The sequence below is a fragment of the Nuphar pumila genome, chromosome 13 (genome assembly GCF_984573655.1).
Source record: "Nuphar pumila chromosome 13, dmNupPumi1.hap1.1, whole genome shotgun sequence".
Classification (NCBI taxonomy): domain Eukaryota; kingdom Viridiplantae; phylum Streptophyta; class Magnoliopsida; order Nymphaeales; family Nymphaeaceae; genus Nuphar; species Nuphar pumila.
Window position 1 is genome coordinate 75,020,599 of NC_143261.1, and position 6,231 is coordinate 75,026,829.

The window sequence follows — 6,231 nt, forward strand, 5'->3', positions numbered from 1 at the left end:
GCAGCCAATCCATGCCTAGGATGATGTCAAATTCGGTCATATCTAGAAGGATAGTGCAGGCCGGATAATGTCGATCTGCCAAGATTACGTCCAAAGCTGGCACGTAGGTCGCACAAATAGTGCTCTTCCCAATCGGGTTATAGACGTTGAGAGCATTATCTAACGAACTTATAGGTACGTGCAAGAGTTCAGCAAATTTTACAGAAATAAAAGAATGAGTGGCACTGCAATCAAAGAGTACGAAAGCTGCTTGGTTAGCAATCAAGATGGTACCTTGCACGAGCTCGCCCTTGGTTAGCTGTTCGACCGTGGCAGTGTAAACGCGTCCTGGTGCTTTCTTCTAGCCGCTGGACTGTGGTTGTTGCGCCTGATAAGAATGTTGTTGTTGTTGCGGTTGCGGTGGTGGTCGGGGGAACAGAGGTGCTCCACTATTCCGTCTGAGGTCGTCAGCCGCCTTCTTGCGGCCCTCGCGCGCAAAGTGGCCCATCATGCCACAGTACACCGCCTGTAAGAAGAGGGCATGCTTGCCCGGGGTGAGGTCGTCCACATTTGGGGCAGACATCGCCCGCCTGCTGCCGGGTGGGAGGGTTGCCCTGAGGACGCTGACGTTTGGAAGGAGGATATGGCTTTCTTCCACCTTCCTTGTTTATGAAAGAGGGTGGTCGCTTGGTTTGTCCGCCAGAGGGATATCTCTTTTGATCGCTACCCGCAACGGGTGGCTTCTTGCTTTGGGTGCTCTTGGAACGCTCCCAATCCTCGGTCAGGAGAGTGGCTGCAGCAACAGCTGCGGAGAGAGTTGATGGCATGCTGTTTAGGACCCTTGGTCGGAGTCCTTCCTTTAATCCGCGGATGAATTTCCCCACCCGCTCCCGATCATCAGCAAATAAGTTGGGGCAATGACGCTCCAACTCCTAGAACCTGGAGATGTAGTCTACCAGACTTGACGTGCCTTGGCAAAGTTCCAAGAACTCCACCTTTTTCCTCTCCCTCGCATGAGGAGGAAAATAGTTCTCCAAGAAAGCCTTCTTGAAAGCCTCCCAAGGAATAAACGAGTCTGTCGGGGACTGTATGTTTCGAGTCGTGTCCCACCAATGGCGGGCGGCACCCAAAAGTCTGAAAGTACCATAAAGAGTCTTCTTGTCTTCTGAGACTACCAAAACTTGGAAAACTCGCTCTACTTCCAAAATCCAGTTTTCAGCTGCATCGGGGTCGGGCTTGCTTGTGAAGGTTGGAGGATCGAGCTTTAAGAACTTTTCATATGATACTGTCGCAGGGTGGCTTGGTTCTGGGGTAGGTACTTGGTTGTGTGCTTGATTTCGCATGGCGCTAGCCAATGCGCTTAAGGAATCCATGATGAATCCCCGCTGATCTGACCATTCGTCAGATGAACCCTCGTTCGACCCTCAAACCATCCTTAAAATAACCAGATGATACACAAGTCAATACTTGAAGGAGAAGAATGATATCAAAAAGTTTATCGTATTTCCGAGTAATAGAGATTACAAAAGCCCAGCAGTGCTGGTATAAGAGGGCACTTACAAAAAGTTAAAACAAAAACTGTCCATGGATATAAAAAAAAACCAACGAGTTTATATCCTTTAGGGATGATGAGAGTACTTCCTCAAGTACTCTCTTGTGATACCCGTGCGCCTTAACCCACGCAGAGGGGGAAAAGGATGCAAATCCTCATTTGGGACTCCTTGCCCGTGAAGAGGAGTAGTGGGGGAGTAATGTGGCGAGGCATCCGGTGCATAGGGCGGCGAAGCCGGAGTGTACACCGGAGAATCCGGTATGTACACCGGTGGAGCTGGTGTGTATACCGGGGAATCCGATATGTACAGCGGTGAAGCCGGAGTGTTTACCGGAGTATCTGATATGTACTGCAGTGAGTCTGGGGTTGGTGTGTATATTGGTGAGTTGGGGGAAGGCGTATGAGTGGGTGGAGCGACGTCCTGAGCACTCTCTAAGGGTAATATTTGTCCATCACACGATGGTGTGTCATAAGTACCCTGGACTGAGGATGCTGTGTCTTCCAGATCTTGTGCTGCAGTCACCCTTCTATCGTATGCTTCTCTGAGTTGACAATTATCTATCGTATGTCTTTCTTCACCATAGAATTCGCACCCTATCAGGGCTTGCCAGGGGGATTCTGCTTCAGAGGATACCAGAGAAGTGTGTCGATTAACTAGGACATGGTTCGGTATACGACTTCCTTCCCGAAAGTGCACTGCTGCCCATGTCGCGGCTAGCGATGCCTGGTAGGCATCTGGAAGCGTAAAGCCCCATGAATCCGCAAAAGTGGGAGGGGGCGGCCTGTTGGTCCAATGATCTGAACCGGTAGTCGAACGCTCAAGTCTTCCTACCACAGAACTTCTGCCCCTTACAGAACGACAGCGCGTTCTTCTAGCGCCTCTTCTGCGTCCCAATCTCTCACCATCCGGAGGGTTCATTTTCTTTAAACAAGAAAAACCCCAAATATTCATGTAAGGTATACTCTAGTCTAATAGTATAAGAAAAGAGAAATTAATTTACTTACAGCGCGATGCGGATGCTCGATGACCAAGAATCACTGTTTTGATCTGCTCTGATACCAAGTTGTAACGCCCAAAAATTTCGAACCTTATAAATTCCTTGAAATAGTTGGAAAATTCCTTTTCTTTACAGAGTTTATTTCTAAATCAGCGGAAACGATTTCTTTTAAAAGAAAAAGGACAGGTTTGACAACTTTGGGCACGTTAGCGAGAAAACAAAGATTTACCATGGACGATCTGCAATAATTCTTAGGAAACCATTCCTTCTATTTAAAGAGAGTATCAAGTTTGTACAAAATTTAGGTTTCCTCAAGGGAAAACTGTATCAAAAACCAAAAATGTCCAGGAGAAGCACTACGAGCAGAAACAGTGGATCCTTAAATCATCTCGCAGTCGCCATCGCCTGATGCACCTAATCGTCACCTGTACCCATGAGATGAGTTAGTTTTGCGAAAAACTAGCAGGAGAGTACAAAGACAGAAAGAACTAAATTAGGCATAGATAATTTATGCAACAGGTAGTAACGAGCAAACTAAGCAGATAGACTGGAGGAATAAGCTAAGTACAACAAACTAAAAAGGGTGTGCATGCTCATTTTAGTTATTACTTGATAACCGGTCATGCGGGTACATACATGGCACGTGAGTCGAGACAGTCGAGTCTAAGCCGAGTGTTCATTATATTAAATATTTTAATATACCTCGGTTGTTTGACTGAATCCTATTCCTATGGAGACGACCGATGGTCGAGAGAGTAAGTCCCCAAGGCCTGATAGGGATGCATCCAACTTCTGCAGAAGTGTTAGGCTAACTTATGTAGCCCCTATACCTCCCCTAACCTCCGATGACTGGGGAAAAATGGGTCTTTTGCCCTTTTTGAAAGTCATAAATGGACTGTCCATCGGAGTTGGTACCCTTCGTCCTCTCTCTTGACGAAGCAAGGTTGAATTGAGCGCGACAGGGTTTCTTAGCCGTTGCCTCATTCTTCATGCTCTGGTCCATTAGACTGAAACGAGCATCTTGTCTATGAAGGCGATCCCACTCTTATATGTGTTTTCAACAACCTGCACTAAGCATTAATCGAGGTCATAAGACTCTCTCATCCAATCGTCGTAGTACTATCATGTCTAGCATGTTTAAGAAGTACACTTACGAGAAAAGGAATACAGGTCCTTAATAGGAGCCTCGGGAGTGTGTTTCGCAAAGATATAATGTTTTTAAAAACTATTTTAACATATCAAATCTTTCGAAACCACACACAATCTTGCCAACATAAGGCATGTGATTTTCTCGAATCTGACATCCGATGACGCAGTGTCTGGGTGCTATGTAAGTCACGACACTGGTTTTGGTAAATGGGTTTCACAAAGGAACCTATCACCCAACAACTTGGTCTTGCCCCAGATCAAGGGTTTTCCCAAAACATATCGGGTGGAAAGAGGAATAGGTATTCCTCTCGAATACACTGAGTCTATGGAAAGTAAAAGAAATAAAAGATAATAATGCGAAAAGGAAGTGCCTGGGCGCGAAGCGCGACGGCAAACAGGGACTGCGAAAGCAAGGGACAAGGATCGCGAAACCGCGTCCTTGAATTAAAAGACAGTAAGTAGTAACTATGAAAGCAAAAGCCTGGGCGCAAAGCGCGACGGCAACAGAAACAGAAAGTTCGTAAGCAAAGGACAAGGACCGCGAAACCGCGTCCTTGAATTAAAAGACAATAAGCAGTAAATACGAAAGTAAAAGCCTTGGCGCAAAGCGCGACGACAAACTGAAATGCGAAAGCAAAGGACAAGGATCGCGAAACCGCGTCCTTGATTTAAAAGTGTACTTATATACATATATGTATATAAATATATCATTAAGTCCTTTCGATCATTAATTATTTAAGCTTGATTTAATTATTTAAGTTCTTGTGCAACTTCTCCTACCTTGGAGTATTGCGAGAATGAAGCCGTCTACGAACGTAAGTGATCGTCGGTTTAGTTCGCGGGGCGCGAACGGGCTCCGTTGCGTAACACTGCAAAAGTACATAGTTTAGCATGTATAAAATGAATATAGGTAGGGAGAAAGCTCGGTTTCTTCGCAACTCAATGCAGGGGTCATCTGCCCCTACCGTTACGAAAGAGAACGGGGTAGGGTCCAATGACCCATGCCATTTAAAGGAGATGGGTGCAGGGGCCATCGGCCCCTGCCGTGATAATAGTAAGAGGGGCAGGGGCCTTTGCCCCCTGCTAAGTCTTCAAAAGGAGGGGCAGGAGCCTTCGGCTCCTGCCAACCTTCTTAAAAGAAAGGGGCAGGGGCCGAAGGCCCCTGCCAAGGGAATGCATAGGGGGAGAGTGCAGGGGCCAAAGGCTCCTGCCAAGCCCTTGCTCGCCAGAAAAAGAGACAAGGGCCTCTGGCCCTTGTCGGTTAAAAGAGGGGCAGGGGCCAAATGGCCCCTGCTCGGTTTTTTTTCCAAAAGAAGGGAGGTAGGAGCCAAAGTGGCTCCTGCTTCCCTTTTAAGGAGAAGAGTAGGGGCCATCGGCCCCTACCAAAAGAGAAGGGCAGGGGCCAAAGGCCCCCTGCGGCTATCTAAGAGGAGGCAGGGGCCAATGGCCCCTGTCGTTCGTGGAGAAAAAGGGGGGACAGGGGCCATTGGCCCCTGCGGGACTGAAAAAAAAGGGGGCAGGGGCCGATGGCCCCTGCCGGAAGGTGAACAGAAAGAGGGGGGGGGGGGGGGCAGGGGCCGAAGGCCCCCTGCCGAAAAGGTAAGCAGAGGGGGGGGGGGAGTCGCAGGGGCCTTTGGCCCTTGCCTGCCGTAACAGGAGAGGAGACAGCGAGGGAGGGGGCTCACCTGCGGCTGCCGGAGAGAAGGGAGGACGCTGGGGAGGTGGTTGCCGAGGAGGGAACTCGCAGGAGAGCGGGACGTGGTGCCGTGAAGGGGAGTTGGCCGGCGATGCAAAGAGAGAGAGAGAGAGACGAGAGGTGGAGTCTGGGGGAGAGAGAGGGCAGAGAGGAGAGAGACGAGAGATGAGAGAGAGAGTCGGGGATCGGGGGAGGCTCGTAGGCCCTCCCCTCTCCCCTCTTGTCTTTTAATAGGGATGGGGCGCACACATGGCCCACCCTCTGTGTCGCCGGAGAGGCCCCCTACCTTGGGCTGCCAGTCCCCTCGAAAAAGGGTTTTCGAGGGGCTGGCACGGGTTGGATCCGAATCGGGTCTGGACCCGACCCGGGTCCGATCTTTTTTAATTTTTTTTTTTAAACTGGTTTTTACATCGTGATTGTGCTCTTTCATCTTCTTTCTCTCATTTTTTTTCTTTTTCTTCTCATATTCTCTCTTTCTTCTCATATTCTCTCTTTCTACTTCACTCTTGTAAGAATCTATGACAATGATAAAGTCACAATCATGCCCATAAAACTAAATGGTACCAATTATGTGATGTGGGCTTCAATTATGAAGCACCACATTTGGGGGAAGGGGTTGTGGGGATTAATAGATGGTTCTGATTTGAAACCAAAATTAATTCTCACAAAGATTGAAAATGAGAAAGAGATACCTCTCACGGAAGGAGAGAAAACTAAGACATTAGGTACATATGAGAAAAAGTGAAAAGAATGAAGGATGGGGCATGCCAAGAGCTAATTAATAAAGTAGATATCAAGAAATGCTTTAGTCTTGCAAAATTTGAGCAGGCCAATAAGGCTTGAGAATATCTTAAAAA